This window comes from Cryptomeria japonica, chromosome 11 (genome assembly GCF_030272615.1).
Source record: "Cryptomeria japonica chromosome 11, Sugi_1.0, whole genome shotgun sequence".
NCBI classification, from domain to species: domain Eukaryota; kingdom Viridiplantae; phylum Streptophyta; class Pinopsida; order Cupressales; family Cupressaceae; genus Cryptomeria; species Cryptomeria japonica.
In genome coordinates, this window is record NC_081415.1 from 686115547 (window position 1) to 686137309 (window position 21763).

Below are 21763 nucleotides of genomic sequence, written 5' to 3' on the forward strand. Positions count from 1 at the left end.
AACGCATATGCATTTCTGGGAAATTTGCAAAAAAATTTCCAAGTTTTCCAATTGTTGAGTGTGACCAAATCTTGATGTTGAATGTCTTGTGGCAAGAAAATGCAACAAACAATGAAGACACAATAATTGAAGGTATTTTGTCAAATTTTTAGCATAATGTGTATGACCAATAGGTTGAATCAACCCAATTTCCATGAGTTTAGCACAATCGAAGACACAACAAACACTTTCTTAGCCTAAGGTCAATATTCGCATGGTAGTAACTTCAGCCTACAACCTGGAATCTTCATCAGCTCAGTGTAGTAACACCTTGATGGGTGTATTCACTAATTGTGCCTGTTTCATGAGCGAACAAATAGGTGCCTCCAAGATTGGAAGGATGACCCTATCACCTTCTCCCCAAAAATCTACAAGTAGCCTATGCTAAGTCGAGGATTTTTGTCTCATCCCATGGGAGGCTTATGGTGAATATCTTAGGGGGAATACCAGTTATCCCCTTTTACTAAAATTATCACGATGTTTGACAAAAAAAGGTGGGTCACTTCTCTAAAGGTGTCTAGTCATGTTTTGGGGTATCTGGTGGCTATACATGCGATATTTCACTCAAATTAATGAGGCCTCCCTACCCTTGCGGGTTTTATAGACCACTATGGATACTTGAGGAGACAAATGTTGGTATAACACATTGACATAAGGTGATAAGAGACTTTCATCTAAAACCACAATCTTTTATATAGAAAACCAAAACAAAATACCGCTTGGTTAATTCCCTCTCACAAGATGGAAGGCAAGCCCTTTAAAAGACAATAAAAATTTCTATTACACCCAAGGCCCAATGGAAGGTGAGGGGAGAGGATACTTTTGTTATCACCTTTAGGGTTCTAATCTGAACACAAGTGTGCCAAAGGCACAAGACAATTCAAAAAAAGTTAATTAACCCTCAACAAACAAAGAAAAAAAATGAAAAGGTGTGAGCCTAATTAAGATAGGAATTGAAATATGAAGACACACACTAAGATTATCCCTACAACAAATTATTAGTAGTTTTGAATAATCACCCCCACCTACAAGCACACTTGTTTGGTTAATTTTAGAAAATCCAAATCGAAATGTGAGAAAGGTGGCCTTTGATAATACGTTTTAAATAGTTGAACCACTTTGTTAGTCCAAGCAAGGGGTTAGGATAAAACCAAATCTAAAAACCCTAAATGAAAAAGATGAGAAACTAAAAATTGAAAAATGTAGAAACATAGATGCGGTTATACCTAATGCAAATGAGAAAAAAATCAAAACAAACGTAGAATTACGCAAAACCTAAAAAATCAACATAGAACATAGACACAGAAACAATTGACACAGACGTGATGATTTTGATAAAAAAACATGATAATAGTATCTCTGAAATCACGGATGCGAAAAAAAAAATTCAAAATACTGAAAAATCTGAAACCTAAACGCAACAATATGATACATAGGCGTGCCGAAAAATGCAGACGCAAAAAAATAGTGCAGATGCAGAAATAAGAGAGATGTGATTTCTAAGAAAACTCGTAGAATTGAAAATAGAACAGAAACACAGACGTGACCAGATAATTCAAACATACTTAGTAGGGTTTGATCTCCATTGTTTCCTACTTCCATTGATCTTGTTTGATATATATGCTTTCATATTTTGTATTGTGTACACAAGAGCTCAACAAAGAATGGATTGTGGCTATGAAGTCACTTGATCGCTTGAAGGGTTGATTGCATAAAGATTGCTAAATTGATTAGGATTGATAAGGATGAGAGGATCCTCTTATACAGAGAACACCTTAGAAAATGGAGGGATAGGATTAAGAGGTAAAATGATAAATGTTTGGCTAGGATTAAAGGGTAGGTAGGGAAAATAATAAAATAATGAGAGGTTAGTTAGAGGGAAATCAAAAGATAAATGACAATTTTCATGGAGGGGAAAAGCTAATGAATTAAGTAAATAAATAAAGATCCATTTAATTAATAGAAGTGGGACCAATTAAATAAATTATTTATTTATTTAATTTTAGAGAAATGATAATTTAAATAAATAAAAAATATTTACTTAAATAGGAAAAGGATAGAGAGGATAAATAAATTAATTAAATAAATAAAAATCTATTTAATTAATAAAAGGCTTAGGATAAAATAATTAAATAAATAAAATATTTATTTAATTATGACAAGACAAGTATAGGTGTCTACAAGTATAAGACTAATGATGTTTATTATGTTCAAGGATTAAGACATAGTTTGTTAAGTGTTAGTCAGATGTGTAGAAAAGGGTATGGATTTTTGTTTAGCAGTATCAGATGTGTGATTAGAAAGGAGAAGATTGTTAAAAGAGTTGCAGAAGGAATTAGAATAGGTGGAAATGTTTACTACACTAAATATAAATAGGAGAATAAATGTTGTCTAGTGCAGAAGATTGAGATTGTTTTTGTAGTTCCAGAAAAGACAAGTGATGCAGAAGAAAGCAAAGACAAGGGACCAAATGAAAATGAAGAATAAGAAGAGGAAAATTTAGTAAAAGTTCCTTCTAAGTATGTTTAGAAACATCATTAAGAAAACCAAATAATTGGAGATAAAGAGAAAGTTGTTCAAACAAGGAGGAATATTGCAGAAGGTCAAGATCAAGCTAATTACTATTTTCTATTAGTGACTAAGCCGAAGACTTATGGGTAAAGGAAATGGAAGAAAAACTAAATCAGATTAATAAGAACAAGACTTGGGAGCTAGTACCTATACCAGTCGACAAGAATGTAATTCGAACTAAGTGGTTATTCAAAAATAAGTTGAATGAGCAAGGACAAGTGACAAGGAATAAAGTGAGACTAGTATGTAAAGGATATTCTCAAGTAGAACCTATAGACTTTGAAGAAACTTTTTCTCTTGTAGTAAGAATGGAAGCTATATACATGTTTCTTGCATTTTTTGCTTACAAGAACTTTACGGTTTATTAGATGGATGTCAAATCAATATTTCTGAGTGGAGATCTAGAAGAATAATTTTATATTGATCAACCAAATGGATTTAGATTGATAGAAGATTTGAATATTGTGTGCAGACTGAAGAAATATTTGTATGGACTTTAATAGGCACCTAGACCCTGGTGTGCAAGATTGGACAGGTATTCACTTCAATAGAATTTTAGGAAAGGTACAACAGATAGTAATCTTTATTTCAAGATTGATGAAAATAAGTTGTTGATTGTTATAGTTAATGTTGATGATATTATATTTGGAGGAAATGATGATCTATGTAAATAATTTGCTAAGGAGATGCAAAATGAATTTGAGATGTCAATGATTGATGAGTTGTCTTTTTTTCTTGGGTTGTAAGTTAGTCAATCAGAAGATGAAATCTTTATTTCTCAAAGCAAGTATGTGAAGGAAATCTTGAAGAGGTTTGGTTTTTATGATTGTGAACTGGTTACTACTCCTTTAATAGTTGGGCGCAAGTTGAGCAAAGATGATGAGTCTTTGGATTTTGAATAGAAGAAGTGATTCTCTGCAAAATGGAAGGATTAGTTATGATAAACAAACACAAACAACAAGAAACCAATTTGTTAGTGTTAGAAATCACATGGAAAACACTATTCTAAGCAAGCATATCAAGAAAGACACTACAAAACAAATAGAAAGCTTAATAAATCTACAAAATGTAACTAAACATCTCCATATGCACTCTAGCATGTTGGTAGCTTCTTCTTCCTTGTTCCTCTCCTCTCCAAGTTCCAAATAAGTGTAGCTCTCAGCAGCTTTTTGCACTATGGATGCCTTATGGAGGTTCAAGATTAAAAAAAATGATTAATTTATGCTATGCAAGTGTGAACAAAAGCTAAAATGAGAGATTATCTAATTAGCTAGTGTTGATTTTAAGCCAAAAGAGTGAATATGAATTATTTAAGATAAATGCCCTCTATCTAAAAATGACTATAAGTTAAATGCATACAAGTTTTCAGGATTTGGATATTGAAGAAATGAGCTCTATTTATAGGTAAAATGGAGCAATGGATGGTTGAGATTGAGTAATCTCAACAAGGGTCGGGATTGAATGGTTTAAGATCCATGTGAGGGCTTTCAACCGAGTCCTAGGATGACAAGTGTCAACATGAGATAGGCTGAGGGGAGAGGGAAGAAACATTAAATGCTTGACATGACGTGAGGGTTACTCTTGGGGGTAAGGTTAAGGTTGGGTTAGAGTCATCCATTGGATAAACCTTTTACCCAAGGGGTAAACTCTTGTGCAAGGGTTAATGAATAACTAAGGGTAAAGATGAAGGTTGAGTTAGGGGTCAAAGTATTTAACCATGGGTGCAAGTGGATTTAACCATAAATGGTTATGTAAGAGCCTTTAATGGTTTGGAAGACTTTAGAGGTTAACCATTTGAAGACATAAAGCCTTAAATGCTTTTCAAAGACTTTGGAGTCTTTGAGAAGTGACTTCAAGTTGCTTAGGAATGTGACAATATTTAGGAGATGGATTAGGCTAATTAGGAAGGGGTTAGAAGAGTCTAGAAGGGGATTTAGGATTGCAAGTGGGTTTGGTTGGTGAGGAAAAATAGATTTTTTCTTAAAATAAAACTCATTTATTTCAACAAATAGGTGCAAGTTGTATTTTTAGGAGAATGCAAGTGGGGAGGATTTAATTATTTAAATAAATATTTTATTTAATTTATTTAAAATAAGAAAGGGGATTAAATGAAATAAATGGGATTTATTCATTTAATTGATTGTGAATTTGGTTTAATGAATAAATTGAATAATTTATTTAATTAATAGGAGAATGATTTGAAGATGAATTAATTAAATGTTAATATAATTAACTGTTGGCTAGTGGGTTTTTAATCAAATAAATAACAAATATTCATTTGATTAAAATGGACAGATTTATGTGACTACAAGAAGTACATGTTGATGATCGGAGGTTTGTTGTATTTGAATACATCTAAACTAGATATCATGTAGGTTGTTTGTTTGGTAGCTATATTTCAAGAAAATTTGAAGGTGACACATGAGCAAGCAGTGAAAATGATTTTTTAGATACTTGATAGGAATAGTGGAATTTGAACTTTTCTACAAGAAAGGTGGATATTTCATGTTGAAAGCCTATACTGATGCAGATTAGGCCAGAGTTATTGATGACTCAAAGAGTACTAGTGGTGATGCATTCTTTTAGGAGAAAGATTGGTTTTCTTGGTTTAGTAAGAAACAAGATTTGGTTTCCTTATTTATTGCTAAAGCAAAGTATATTGGAGTGACATCTTATTGTACTTGGGTGATGTGGATGAGATAGACTCTTAAGGATATCAAGGTAACATATGATGAAGCAATTCCTATTTTATGTGACAATACAAGTGCAATAAACATTTCAAAAAATCCTATTATGCATTCAAGAACAAAGCATATTTCAATCAAATGTCATTATTTAAGGGAGAAAGTGGCTGAGAAGTAAGTTTGGTTGGAATACATTTCTACAAAGGAGTAGGTTGGAGATATTTTCACTAAGGCATTGGTGAAGGATTCATTTTAATTTCTTCAAGAGAAGCTTGGGGTCATTGCCTCTCCTTCTTCTAGCTAGGTGCATTATGGGGATGCATCTTTCTAGGGGGGGCTTTCATGCCTATTTCTTTTCCTGGATCGATGTTATGGTTTCTCTCAAGGGGAGTAGTGGTGTATAGTGGTATGCAGTGTTGTTGTGACCTTTGTCCTTGATGGCAAAGGGGGAGAGATTGAGTTGTTGGTTGAGAGAGTTTGAGAAAAATTGAATTGTTAGTTCTGAGAGATTGAGCATTGTATTTTAGGAAAGATTTTGTCAGTTCTGATAGAGTTTGAGAGATATTGAGCAGTATTATTATTCTTTGAGTTTTTGGTTGAAGTGCAGCTTTTATCAAGTGTTTCCATCAATGGCAAAGGGGAAGTTTGTTGGAAATATGGGTTGATGAATTGTTGTCATTGTCATTGATTCAAACTTGTTGTTTTGGTTTGCTTTGGAATATCTATGGTGTAGAGTTATCTTGTTGTGTTGTTGGCACAATTGTTGTGTTCACTATTCCAAAAGTGCTTGGGTTCATAATTTATTGTTTGTATTGAATATTATTGTTATCTTCATTGGATATAGTTTTGGTATCATGGATATATTGGTTCTAAGGTTCAAAAATATATGTCTTCTCCGAGTGTTGTGGTATTGTTCATTGTTGGTTGTAAGATTCCATTCTTGACCTGTCCTTAGGTCAAAATATGATTTGTGGAAGCATGTTTGATGTTTTATGGGTCTCATCATAGTGTGTGGAGATCCATATTTGAGTTATTTTCTTTGGAGAGTATGTTTTGATCAGTAATTGCTTATATGATTGTGTAGCATATGGATATACTATTGGTTAGGCTCTAGTGATTGTGGATTAGTGAATTAATCTTTGGAAGATGTGTTTTTGTCCTATCTTTCTCTTGGAGTTGATCAATCTAAATGTTTTTAGTTTGGAAAGTATATTTTGATTTAGGTCAACTTGTTTTATGCATTTATGCTCTATCTTGTATATGCGACATTTGAATGTTTGAGTTAGTAAAAATCAAAAGAGAGAGTATAGATGATGTGGTGAAGTAAAAATATTAGAGTATGTGTGAGCAACGAAGAACAGTTGTGTTGTGACTATGATATAGGATGTTACTAATGAAAAATTTATCTCTATCTTGCAGTTACCGCCCAGGAGTGGCGTTCTCTGATTCAGAATGCAATGATAGACCTTATTGTGACTACACACGTTCCTAGTTCCTCACAGATAGTGTACAGATCCCAGAGGAATGGAGGATGACACGAGGACCTTTTCTGCCCTATTCATACAGAGGTTGAGGTCCTATGAGAGAGATTTTGACAGACAGAGCATGACCTAGCGGTGTCACAGACAAAGGTAGCCACATACCAAGGGATCATGATGGAGAGGAATCGTAGAAGCTCCTTGCGGAGTCACTTGTGATCTGTATCATGATACACCCCTATGGGGCGACTCCCATGGCTAGATCAGGAGGAGGCATCTAAGGATAGCTTCATGATTAGGAGATCCTTCTTTTTCAAATGATTTTTCTATATCTTACCCTGAGTGTGGTTAGCAAGTCCTCTTTGTATCTTGTCCCATGAGCAATTAGCCTTGGTGTACAAGTCTGAAGCAGTGAGCTCTATCTTTATAATCATTTTATACATAGTGGATATATCCTTGTGTGTTAACTCCCACTGTGGCTTTTCCCTGTTTGGGTTTTCCACATATAAATCTTGGTGTTCATGTGTTGTCTAGGTGTTGTTCATTAATTGTTTATGTGTGTTTTTAATTGTTTGTTTGGACTGATTCACCCCTCTCTTAGTCCTACCTTGGGTTCAATAGGTAGGTCATGATATAATTGTTGACTCTTGCTAGGGGTCTGCAATTGAGAATTTGAGTGACCATGGTGGCCATGGTATCGACCATACCTCTTAATTAGGCAATTTTAGTTTCCTTCTATTGTAGTTTCTCTTCAACATTTTGAGGCAATTGAGTCTTTTCTTTCATCAATATATTTTCATGTAACCACAACTGCTTGACTTATTTTCATAGATTTAGTACAATATTAGGCCAAGATATTGTAGAGGAAATATGAGGGATTTAGATACCATCAACAATTTTTCTATTACCTATTTAGTTGTGCTTATAGATTCCTCATTCACAATTTGTTCAATTATAGTTTATTATTCTTTTGTGGCCATTTCTTCTTGTTTATCCAAATTCGAGTCATCTTGCATGGTAACTCCCCCTTCTTCAAGTCTTCAAAATTTCTACTTCATATTCTTCCATAATATACACCTCAACTTCTTATGTGTTCTCTTCCTATATTATCACATCTTACACCTCCTATTCTTCGCATACAAGTTGAGACATTTCCACTAAAACATCAACACCCTCTTTTGGCCAATCCTTTATAGGGCTGTCAAATGATTCCAAATTAGTATTAGAATAACCTTACTCACCACCTATGATGAATGGTCTTCTACAAAAAAAAATCCCTTTCGCTACTAGATTTACAAGTGATGTCAAGAAGTAGGGCAACTGTTATTTTCCCATTTTTGGCACCTCCTTTCTCTTTCAACCTATGAGATTTCCTAGGTGGTTTGGCAGTGGATTTTTTCTTTTTACTTTCCTCCTATACCTTCATGGAAATAGATATTTCTTTCTTGGTGAATCTAAAAGCAACAAGTGATGGCTTCTTTAAAACAATGGTGGCAGTCGATTTTTCTTTTCGCAATGTTGACTATTGTGTTAAATCAAAAAATACAGTTTCTTCTTCAATCCCTGAAATGGAGGGGGAGACACTAGTCTTCTTTTCTTCTTAGTAGCACTAGGTTGTTCCTCTTTTTCCTTTCATTTGGATGTAGAACACTCATCTTTGCTAATATTTTTTCTCCTTGAGGGTTTTGATTTTGATTCTAAAGGAGCTAGTTTCTTTTCAGGTTATTTTCTCTTCATAGAGGAACCATTTTCTTTCCCCCTATTTAGGTATAGCAATGGGGATTTTATCCTTATGTTTTTTCTTCTTTTTTTTTTCTAGAGTCTTTCCTTTTTTTTTACACTATTTCCCCTCATATTGTTTCTCAGTCCTCTTGGTTTTCGTTGCAATCATGGTTTTCTAGGCCATTTTTTTAATCTTTGGTTTTGTTGATAGGAAGAGCCATTTGAGGCTCCTTTACTTCATCTTTAGATGTTTCTGTAACTAGGAATTCAGGAATAAACATCAAAGGAATAGATTAGCTAACCACAAAGACCAAAATTCAATGAAAATAACTCCTAATACAATCAATGAAAGAATAGAAACAAAGACTAAAAAGGAAATCCAAACCAAACAAATTCTTCTTCCATATTATTCCATTGTTCTTCTTTCTCCTTCAAATATATGTGGCTCTTGCCTACAAAGAAATGTAATGCAAGCAAGATGATAAAACGATTTAGACAGTGTAAGGATACTAGAAGCGTGGTTCAAATTATGGAAAAGATTGATGAATTTATTGAAGATTGAAGACAAGATTGGAGAATCAAGATGGATTCAAAAAGATGGCATAAAGCGTCTTTTGACTGGGCATATCTCCTTTTTGAATTTTAAATTGAGATTAAAGAGATATTTTCCAAGAAGATAAACCAAGAAAATCAAAAGTTGACTGGTTGCTTCTATTATCAATTTTTAGGAAGATATGATAATGATTTTTGAAAACCATATAAATCAGATGACGACATACTTTCCATTTTCGAAAATTGGGAGAATATGATAAAATAATTAATTTAAATTGGATAATGATTTATTTTAATTTTTAAATCATTTTCTCGATTTATTGTCATTTTTTAATTTGGATGAGGATAATTAGAAATTAAATTAATTAAATAAAAATAAACAAATATTTGTTTCCATTCTTGATTTTTGGAAGAAGATAATTAAGATTTTATTAAATAAATAAAAATTTATTTAATTATGATGAAATAATTAGCTAATTAAATAATTTTAAAAACTTATTCAATTATGAGAAAAATGAAATTCAATTTAATTAAATAATAAAGATTATTTAATTAAAGTAGGATTGAACTAATCAAATAATAAAGATTATTCAATTAATGTTTGGAAAAAAATGATTAATGATGACATGATTTAAATGTTTAGGAAAATAGAAAATTTGAATTAGAAGAATAACACTTAATCAATTAATCGATTAAGGCATAAATGTTAGTAAGTTACTATGCACAAGCATGGTGCAATTTTTGGGTGACTACATATGCCCCTCTTTGAGACAAAGCGATTATGAGTCTTGTTTCAAAGAATAATTAAAAAGATCATGCCCCAGCAGACCACATGATGGATGTAGGATGTCCCCTCGAGAGATTCTTTATGTATGAAAAAAATGAACGATCTCTCGAAAGAAGAGAAGAAAATGTTAGAAGGAGAAAATATGATGAAAGAGAAACATGTTAATAAGAAGGGAAGACTGTTAAGGGATTGTAGAAAAAAGGGGTGTTTGATATCAATTGAAGAAAATTCTTGATTGATCAAATATAATAGATAGAATGAGAATGATTTATTTGATGAATAGATAAAAGGATTGATGGGATAGAATAAATGTTAGCTAGAAGAAATGCAAGTGAGAAGTGAAGAATGATTAATGTGATGAAATATTGCTTTCACAAATGCAAATAGTAGGTAAGAACCTTTATTTAATATGGCAAAATGGATGTGGTGCACCATGGCAATGAAGTCAAGGGTGATAATACAATCCCTTTCCGTAAATTATACATATTCCAGACAAGGAATGAATCAAAACATCCTAAGACATTACTTGCCCCAGAATATTATGAAACACTCTGCAAACAGAAAAATAAAAAACAAGAGATCACGAGCCATCCTAGCCACTCTAAATCACTTAGTGAAATCATCGAGTAACATAGGAACATGATCCAAGATAAATCAGTGAAAAATAAGATGCACAAATCTAGACAAGTCAAACAACCATTTCGATCTTGTTGCCAAAATTGATAATGTTTTGTTTTGATGATAGGACCATCATGCTGTCTAGTTTCAAGGAATGCAGTACCCCATCTAAGACAAGACACAATCTGCTTTTAAGTATACCACACCCTATATAAGACCCATGATAATGTTGATAAGAACAAATGATGTTGATGTTGATTGATTGATAAGACAAGTTGACCAGTTTGAATGCTTGGTTGGTTGAAAAGTTCATCTATTGATACGTGATTTGCTAAGTGCAATGTTTAATGTGTTTATGTCTGACGTTCGCCCAAATTTCTACCAATGTGCAAAAAATCCAATTTATTGACGAAATAAAAATGATTGTTTTTTTATTTTGATGGTTTCCATTTTTTTAGGGTTTTTTTAAGTTTTTTGGTTTTTTTGTGCTTTTTTCAAGACATTTTACAATGTTTTTGGACTATTTCAGGACAATTTTTGAATGTTTTTTGAATTATTTCAGGACATTTTTTGAATTTTTTCAAGACATTATTTGATTTTTATGGATTTTTTCAAGACTTTATTTGATTTTTAGTGAATTTTTTAGGACATTCCTTGATTTTTATGGATTTTGCCCCTAGTGTCTAGCAAGGTAATGAATATGACAACTAGATAAATAAGTTTACTAAAATGCTGGTGGATAGAGGGAATACAAAGGCCATTTATTATGGAGACAAAGAAGATTCAAGTCCAAGGGCTATTGCGCAATGGGATAAGGGACTGAATATGACAATGTAAGGCAATGGCATGGCATGAGGGACATGTCAAGAGGTTTATGAAACCATGTTTGCATTTTACGTCCTTATGTCAGATCAAGATCAAGGGACAAAAAAGAGTGTATGGATAGTCATAGGATATGGATAGGAAGAGAAAGATCAAGAATGGATAAGGGACATGAATAGGATAAGGAAAATGGATTGGAGGTTGCAATAAGCCAAGGAATATGGATGAAAGCTTGTGATAAGCCAATGGATAAAGACCAAAAGCTATGATAGACTAAAAGTTGCTATTAGGATGCATGACATTCATGAAGATCCTCAGCCTTCTCAAGATCAAAGGTGGAAAAGGGAATATGGACATGAGGGATGATAAGATAATGAAACTTGACCCCAAGTGTGGAATGCAAGAAGTTCATGGATTACACATGACGTCTGTTTACCAGGTTTTCATCATGGTACTTTCCCAAGGTGCCTATTTTCTAGGTTTTCACCAGTGGACGAATTATTTCTCTTTTCTCTTTTTTTTTTCCTTTTTTTTATTTTTTTATTTTTTTACTTTTTAGCAGAAAATGGACACATGATAGGGGATGGAAGAAAGATTCAAGCATCTTGTTTTTTTGTATAGTAGTCTTAAAAAATAGACCATGACTATTAAAATTATGCTCAAGGACGTTGGTAGGATAATGACATGGAAATAAGATGGGACTAAGGTAAGGATTTATGCAAAAGACTGGATTGGATGGAAGGAAGGATGGAAAATATGCATTGGATAATGGATAGGGTATTGGAGGAATTGGACTTGAGCTGATGGAAATGTTGGCAAGATCAGCATTGGCACACACCTTGAGGGGTAGTGAACTAATGGAGGGAAAGTGAATCTCATATTTTAAGATTTTGATGGAGGAAAGGCCATGGATTTGGGGACATAAGGACCCAAAGTGGATGAAGGAGGTGATGGAGGAATAGATTTGAAAGATTTGGAAGGAGGAGTAGCAATTTTGGATGCCAAGTTGGATTTTTCTTTAGACTGTTTCCCTTCAAGGAGTCGCTTAGGAATCCACATTGTTTTTTATTTGTCATGCTTTTGCGATTCCTTGGAATGCATTGCTTGCACAAGGGATTTAGGAAGCCATATAAATTTTGAATTTTCTTTCTTTTTCTCAATGGGCCTATGTGGCCTTTTGGATTTTTATTTTTCTTTTTGGATCACATTTTTCTTCATTTTGACATGTCGATTAGATGGGACATGTTGATCCTTGACTATATGTCAATTATTGGACTTGTGGCCTTTATGCTTAATATACAAATTGCTTGGAGAGGGAAAGGAATTTATGAATGGATATGAATGATGAGAAGGTTCTCAAAGATGTGTTCCTTTGTTGACCTTGAATAGGGAATGAAGGGATATAAGGACCTAAGATGGATGGAAGGGATGAAGGGGAAGGGATATGTTTGGATTTTGGAGGGATGTTGGATTTTGGAGGAGTGCCAACCTCTTGAGGAATGTCACTGAGGCCATGACCATTAATATTTTCTTTAACATGAAGGGGTTTTTTCTTGAGAAGGTCTACCCCTTTGCCTTTATGAATATCTTGACTTGTAGGATACTCTTTGTTTTAGGAAGAAGATGCGAGTCCATTATGAGGCGGATATTGTTGGCATTATGTGAACCGGCATGAGCCTTATGTAAATTGGCATGAAGACATAATGATATTGTATGTTGTCATTGATATCAATATGAGACATGGTGAGAACCGGCACATGTGATAGGTGAAGAGAGAGGAACCGGCATATGTATGAACTGGTTTATATGCCAAAGTGAAGTGGCACATTTGTTAAAGGTGAACTGGCATGTAGTAATGTGAACCGGCACATGGATGCATTGTATGGTTACCGGTTGGTAGGTAGCTTCCACTTCAGGGTTTCCGGTTGGAGCAACTCAAGTGACTCAATCGGTAATCTTCGTGTGATGAGTTAGAAGTATGATGGAGGACAAATCGTGTTGCCATGTAAGCTCTATGCACGTGAAGGATCTTGCATGAAGAAGACTATTCCTATCCACCTCAGGAAAGTGCGAAGTCTATCAAATGGTGATAATGCGTAATGGGTTATCAGCCACCATGAAAACGGTGGATAATGGACGATGAAGAATGTCTTGAGATCGATTCAAGATTGTTGCATTTAATGCAGTATGATTCAATGGTCAGGATCGAACTGTTTGAATTGCTTAACCTAACAGGTTTAGGGTTTAGGGTTTTTTCTACCGACTTGTATGTTTCCTATAAGGTCGATGTTGGGTTTCTATCTGAGGTTGTTGGCAAAAGTTGTGAGTGTGTATCCAAGGAAAGTGATATGTGATTCTTGCCAGACCATAGGAGAGAAGAGATACCTGCAAAGTGAATGTGCAGAAGGAAAAGAGGAGCCTAAACGAATCTGCATTAGCATTAAGTGTTGTTAACAGATCATTCTAATACCTATTGATCTCTAACCACTTCAATAGTTGTAAAATCCCCTAACAGGGTAGCCTTAACCGGCTTGTTTCAAATCCCTTAACCGGGTAACTCAAGGCTAATGAGTTCTGAGAAGCTTAGGAGATCCTTTCAACTATTGAGTTCTTGAAATCCTCTAACAAGGTGAACCTACCAAGTTTAACCCTTAACCGAGTATCCCTTAACCAAGTGATCCCTAACAGGATCGGTTTCTACCAGAACCTATTGTAATGTCCTTAACTAGACAAGGCTCCTAACAAAGCGGACTTCTAAACAGTTCAAAAAGCAGCTTGTGGGTATCCATCCCCACTGTGGTTTTTCCTAGTTGGGTTTCCACGTGAAAAATATGTGTGTCATGTGAAATGCTTTTGTCTTGTGATGCTTTGCCTTACCTGTTAAGCATATGAAGGTTCTACGTTTTATGCCTATCTATAAAACACATTGAACTCACTGTTGTGAAGATCTGATGGTTAAGTTTACTTATTTATGCATGAGAATATAATGATACTATGGTATTGAGCCAAGAGGAAATCTTATTGAGTGATTAGTTCATGACTGGTTGAGCTATACTGGATGTTGTCGGTTGCACTTTGTTTTACCTGTATCCCTGTTTGTTAGTCTTTTGGAGTATTTGTTGTCAAACCAGTTTTGGATGATAAATGGTGTTTGTACTGATTCACCCCCCCCCCCCCCTCTCAGTACCGATTTGGTACTAGTGGTTCATCATTGAGTTATCAATTGGTATCAGAGCACTCCAGGTCCTCTGTGTTGTAAGCTTAACCGCTTGAGGAAAAGATCCTAGCCAAATGATGAAGAGGGAAGGTCCAAAGTTCAATAGGGAAAACTTTCGTATATGGAAGGATAGGATGAAGATATTCATCAAAAGCATGGGTGTTCAACACTAGAGTTATGTTGAAAATGTATATGTTGTTCCTACCGGTACTCTCATCGACGACCAAAAGAGAGAGATACAAGAAAATGGGAAAGTAATGGAAGCCCTCATCAGTAGTCTTTCTGACATTGAGTTTATTGATGTTCAGGACAAGGCAAATCCCAAAGAGGTATGGGATGCTCTTGAAAATATCTATGGTGGTGATGAGCATGTAAAACAGGCTAAGGAAGAGAGCCTGAGATGAAAGTTTGAAGACATGCGAATGGTTGAAGGAGAGACCATTCAGCAATATGGAATAAGAATCAAAACAGTTGTTGGAGAAATAAAGAGTGCAGGTGGAAAAATAGAAGATTCCACTATGGTAAGTAAAGTCCTGAAATCCCTGTTGTCGGTCTATGCAATAAGGGTTGCTGCTATTCAGGAGCTGAGATCAAAAGACAAGTCCAAGGCGTCCTTGGACTCCATCATAGCCAATTTGATAGCCTATGAGCTGAATAGATTTGATGGCAGTGTATAAAAGTTAGAATCAGCTTTTAAAGCTTCTACTATACCATCTAGAAAAGGAAAAGAGGCTAGCACTAGTAGGCAACCCAATCAGAATAGAGAAATGAAGGATGAAGAGTTTCTGATGGAATTTGAAGCTCTTCTTGCCAGGAGATTTTCAAAAGGGACTAGTAAATACAAAGGTAAGCTTCCTTTGAAATGTTTCTCTTGTAACTGGATAGGACATATTGCTATGAACTGTCCTATTAGTGACAACAAGGACAAATCAGAAAGGTTCAAGAAATTCAAAGGAGGAAACCGAAGAAATTGTTTTGTGGCAGTTGATGAAGGTGTCACAGATGAGGAATCAGAAGATGAAGAGAATGAAGACATTGTGTTCATTGTTGTAAAGGAAGATGTGGCAGACAAGAAGTCTCTTGTCTCTCGGTTTGATGATTCCAATGAGTCGATCATTGACAGTGGCTGCTCTCACCATATGACTAGTGACCGGAGAAAGTTTCTATCCTTAGAAGAGTATGATGGTGGTGTGGTTCACTTTGGCAATGATGCACCATGCATGGTCAAAGGCAGAGGTTCCATCTCCTTGAATGGAAAGAGTAGTGCTGACAATGTGTATTGGGTTGATGGTCTCAGACACAACCTTCTAAGTGTTGCCCAGTTAAATGATAGTGGCCTCACTCTGCAATTCAAGAATGGAGTTTGCAGAATCAAAGGTGAAGATGGTAAATTGGTAGCCACCGCCATGTAGACTAAAGGTAACCTATTTCATCTAAATCCTAATATAAGTACATGTCTTATGGCTAAGCTTCATGATAGCTGGATATGGCATAGGAGATTCTGTCATGTGAACTTTGACAACATTGTGAAGGCTAGTAAGATCAAGGTAGTTAGAGGGTTGCTGGTGCTGAGCAAACTGGATAATACCTTGTGTAAAGAATGTTAATTGGGGAAAATGTCTTCCTCAACCTTTAAAGGTAAATCTTTCACTGCTAACAACTTGCTTGATCTTGTGCATACTGATTTATGTGGTCCTATGAAAACTAGAAGTGTGCAGGGTGATAGGTACTTCATGATTCTCACTAATGACTGCTCAAGAATGATGTGGGTCACATTCTTGAAAGACAAGTTTGAAGCTTTTGGGAAATTCAAAGCTTTTAGAGCATTAGTGGAGAAGGAAAGTGGTAAAAGGATCAAGTGTCTCAGAACTGATCAAGGAGGGGAATTCACTTCCAATGAATTCAACAAGTACTGTGAAGAATTTGGCTTCAAGAGGCAGTTGTCTGACCCCCGGACTCCACAGCAGAATGGCCTAGCAGAGAGGAATTACCAGACTGTGGTTGAAGCAACTAGAACTACGTTGATCCAAGGAAAGGTTGCTCACACCTTTTGGAGAGAAGCGGTGAGCACTACAGTCTACACTATGAACCAGGTACTCATCAAAAAGGGTAAGGACAAAAATCCTTATGAGTATTGGACTGGTAAGACACCTGTGGTTAACTACTTTAAGGTATTTGGTAGCAAATGTTACATCAAGAGGAGTGAACATTAGGGCTAAATGTGATGAAGGAATATTTCTAGGATATTCCACCAAGAGTAAAGCTTTCAAGTGCTACAACAATAGGACTCAGAGAATTATGGAAAGCATCAATGTAAGAGTTGATGAATCCTCTGAGAAGACTGAGGAAACCGGTAGTGAGCAAGTTGTAAATGAATTGGTTGCAACCTTCTGGGAACCGGTTGTCAGTCAACCTAGTACCAGTAACAGTGTTCCTGAACTGGTGAATGCTGATACTGATGAAGATGGGGATGAAGAAGAAAAGCAAGAAGAACCAGTTAAGACCATTCCTCGGTATGTCAAGTTGAATCGTGACCCTAAGCAGATCATAGGTGATAAGGATGCAGAAATCCTTACTAGAAGAAAGATCAAAGAAAACTCATGTATGATCCCTGAATTTGAGCCCAAGTCATTCAAAGAGGCTCATAAAGATGAAAACTAGATCAAGGCAATGGAAGAAGAACTTGACCAGATAGAGAAAAATGGTACATGGTCCTTGGTACCCAGACCAGAGCATAAAAATGTCATTGGCACCAAATGGGTGTTCAAAAATAAGTTGAATGAGGATGGAACAGTGATTAGAAATAAAGCTAGATTGGTATGCAAAGGATATGCTCAAGAAAAAGGTGAAGACTATGGGAAACCTTTGCTCCTGTAGCCAGATTGGAAGGAGTTCGTATGCTTCTTGCATTTGCAGCTTTTAAGAGATTCAAGGTATATCAAATGGATGTAAAATCTGCATTCCTATATGGTGTACTTGAAGAGGAGGTGTATATTGAGCAACCAGATGGGTTTACCCTATCTGAAGACAGTGACATGGTATGTAGGCTACACAAAGCATTATATGGTCTAAAGCAAGCACCTAGGGCATGGTATGAGCGCCTACATTCCCATCTTTTGAAGATTGGATTTGAGAGAACAAGTGAAGATAGCAATATGTACTTGAAGTCCGAAGAAGATCAAATCCTAATCTGTGAAGTTTTTGTTGTTGACATTATCTTTAGAGGAGATGACAAGATGAGTCATGAGTTTGCCGATGAAATGAAGAAAGATTTTGAGATGTCACTCATAAGGGAGATTAAGTTCTTCATTGGACTGTAGATCCAGTAGATGAATGATGGAATCTTCATCACTCAGTCCAAATATGTCAAACAGGTGTTGAAGACTTTTGGCATGGAAGATAGCAAACCGGTTGGTACACCAATGGTGACCGGTTGCAAATTGACAAAGGAGGATGATTCTGCATTGGTTGATGAGAAGGAATACCGGTCTATGATTGGTAAGTTGCATTATGTGTGCATAGCAGACTGGATATTGCACATGCAGTTGGCATCACTACAAGGTTCCAGAAGAGTCCAAGAGAATCTCACTTGAGTGGATTCAAGTAGATTCTTAGGTATCTAAAGGGAACAATTGACTATGGATTGTGGTACCCATACAGCAATAATTTCAATCTGAAAGTATTCACAGATGCTGATTGGGCCGGTAATGTGGATGACTGGAAGAGCACAACCAGTGGTGCATTCTTTCTCAGTGGTAGACTAATCTCATGGATGAGTAAAAAGCAGTGTTGCATCTCTCAGTCTACAGTGGAAGTGGAGTATGTTGCAGCTTTCATGAACTGCACTCAGACAATCTAGATGAAGCATGTACTGGAAGGCTTCAAGATCCCTGTATCTGAACCGGTAAGTATATTCTATGATAACACAAGTGCTATCAATATAGTTGTAAAATTCCCTAACAAGGTAGCCTTAACCGGCTTGTTTCAAATCCCTTAACCGGGAAACTCAAGGCTAATGAGTTCTGAGAAGCCTGAGAAGCTTAGGAGATCCTTTCAGCTATTGAGTTCTTGAAATCCTCTAACAAGGTGACCCTACCGAGTTTAACCCTTAACCGGGTGATCTCTAACAGGATCGGTTCCTACCAAAACCTATTGTAATGTCCTTAACTGGACAAGGCTCCTAATAGAGCAGACTTCTAAAGAGTTCAAAAAGCAGCTTGTGGGTATTCATCCCCACCGTGGTTTTTCCCATTTGGGTTTCCACATGAAAAATATGTGTGTCATGTGAAATGCTTTTTTCTTGTGATGCTTTGTCTTACCTGTTAAGCATATGAAGGTTCTATGTTTTATGCCTGTCTATAAAACACATTGAACTCACTGTTGTGAAGATCTGATGGTTAAGTTTACTTATTTATGCATGAGAATATAATGATACTATGGTATTGAGCCAAGAGGAAAGCTTATTGAGTGACCGGTTCATGACTGGTTGAGCTATACTGGATGTTGCCGGTTGCACTTTGCTTTACCGGTATCCCTATTTGTTAGTCTTTTGCAGTATTTGTTGTCAAACCAATTTTGGATGATAAATGGTGTTTGTACTAATTCACCACCCCCCCCTCTCAGTACCAGTTTGGTACTAGTGGTTCATCATTGAGTTATCAAATATGATATGAGAGATATAATGAGATCATGAAGTGGATTGGACTGGACCAAAGTGGAAGAACCCACTGTGAATGTCAGGGGTTCATCAACATCTTGCACCGACATGTTAGAATCATGAGGGGGATTAGGATCATGAAGGGGACTAGGATTGTGTAGTTGGCATGGATCAATGATAGTCTCTTCAAGAGATGGAATGGGAGAAATAATGGGATCATCAAAAGAAATGAGATCTTGGAGTGTATATGGAGGATTAGGACATGGAGATGGAGGAACAAAAGGATCTTGTGGAGTATTTAAAGGAATAATTTGATCTTGGCAAGGAGGAGTATCATTGGATTCCTCTTTAAAGGTGTTATGCTCATGAATTTCAATGGGATAATTAGAAAGGATGAAGGGGATATCTTGACCTTTCTTAGGATGTGGAATGTCAATAGGATTTGAAAGGGTGTTGTGTTCATGGATAGAATGGACAAGAATAGGGGAATCATCATGAGTGTCTGGGGAAATGGAATCCCGGTCAACAATTGGATGGGATGATAAGGTTTTAGGATCTTGATCTTGATATATTTTAGGACTCATTTTTTCATGCTCTAAATTATCCTCTTGAGATGGGGTTGGACTTTGGATATGCATGGGATATTTTTGGCAAGGGATCAATGCTTTTACATGAGGGATATGGACTTTGAATGGGACTCTCTAAAAGAAAAGCATTTGATGGCATTAAATCTTGCATTTCGAAATAGTACAAGGGATTTGTATAAAGACATTAATTAGCATGTATTTTTGTGGTAGACAACCCTTGGGAGGATGCATTATTTGATGTATCAATTGGAGGCAATGGTGTAAATTGCTCGTGTTAAGCTATAGGAGATAATATGGGAGGTTCCTGTGAAGCTTCAAAAGGTGTAGGAATAGAGGCCACTGGAGAGTCAATTTTTTTGTGTGGGGATGGTGGGTCGTTGCTAGACATGGGTGCATGATTTTGATCTGTCTTCGAAAGATCACTTAGGACTCTCTTTAAGAGCTTTGTAAAAGATTTATCTTTCTTTGGAGATGCATTTGAATCCTTGTGAGGTTTTGACCCAGTTGGGTTTTGATTTTGAACTTGTTTGAAGGTGATTTGTCTTTGGTTTGGTATTATGCTTTGATTTTTTATTTTGGTGTTGGTTGAATTGATTTGACATGTTTGAAACTTGGCTTGGTATGCATTGTAAATTTTTTTTTGAATTTTTGGTTGTAGTTGTTGATAGCAAGTTTGTTGTTGATTCTTGAATGTTGTTTGGACCAATTTTTGATAGTGTGTATTTTCTTGAGCATATTGTCGAAATTGTGCCATTGGTTATGGTGGTTGGATATGTTGGACCATTGGTTGCATTGGTTGAAAATGTTGGACTATTGGATGAGTTGGTTTGATGTGTTGGATCATTGATTGTTGTTGGATCATTGGTTGTGTATGTTGGATGATTGGTTGTTGTTGGATCATTGGTTGTGTTGATTTGAAATGCTAGACCATAGTTTTTCATTCATCATTTGATTGAATGGAGTTTGATCAAATAAAGTTTCACTTGGGATTTGGTTGAACAAGTTTTGATTTGGGGCTTGGTTCAAGTTTGTGCTCATTGCTTGAAATTGTTTCATCATCTCTATTTATGCGAGGAGAGCTGGTATATCTGATGGTTGGATGAGAGATTTTACATCAATGGGCTCAATATTTAGATTTGGACCTTGAAATTTTTGAAATAGTTTGGACGTTTGGGACCTAATCTTTTCATGGTTTTTCACTTTTTGTTGCAAGATCTCTTTTTCTCGAGCTAGTTTTTCCTCTAGTTGTCATATTTGGACACTTGTTTCGTCATAAAAGGTTTGATCAATGTTACCTTGTTGTTGGGTAGGATATAATTGTGATTGTCTTGGATTAAAACTCAATTGCATTGTGTTATTCATTGGACCAATCATTGGTTGATATGTCAAACTTTGTTGCATCATAGGAACTTGGAACCTTGTTTTAATAGACATGTCACTATGCAATGTTTTTGGGATTTTTGAATTTTAAGGATGAGGTATGCAACTAATGTAACTTAGATGACTAACAATGTGACTTATGTTTTTGGACATTTTAAATTTTTGGAGTGATGATGGTATGAAACTAAATACAATCTTAAAAGATGATCATTCAATCTAGGACAAGAATGTAATCTATGTTTTTTGATTTTTTAAGATTTGGACAAACTTTTGGAATACAAACCTCAAGACCAAACCTTGGGAAATTGAAATGAAGTCTAGAACTTAAAAGGACAAAGGACAAAATGATGATAGGACAAATGACAATGTCTCACCTATGCGCTTGGATACTAAGATAGCTTTGACAAAATGGTGTTGATGATAAAAGGATAAATGTTGGACAAGGTCAAGACTCCCTAACAACAACTTAGGGTATGATCTAAAGTTTTGATTTTTCAAGTTTAGCAAAACCAATTTTGATACTAAAATCAAGAAGGAAATGATAATGATAAGACCTAAGGAAAATGATTTTAAACCTACGTGCAAAATGACGACACTACAAATGAAATGGACTAAAATGAAGAGTAATGATTATGTCCTAAGACTTAAG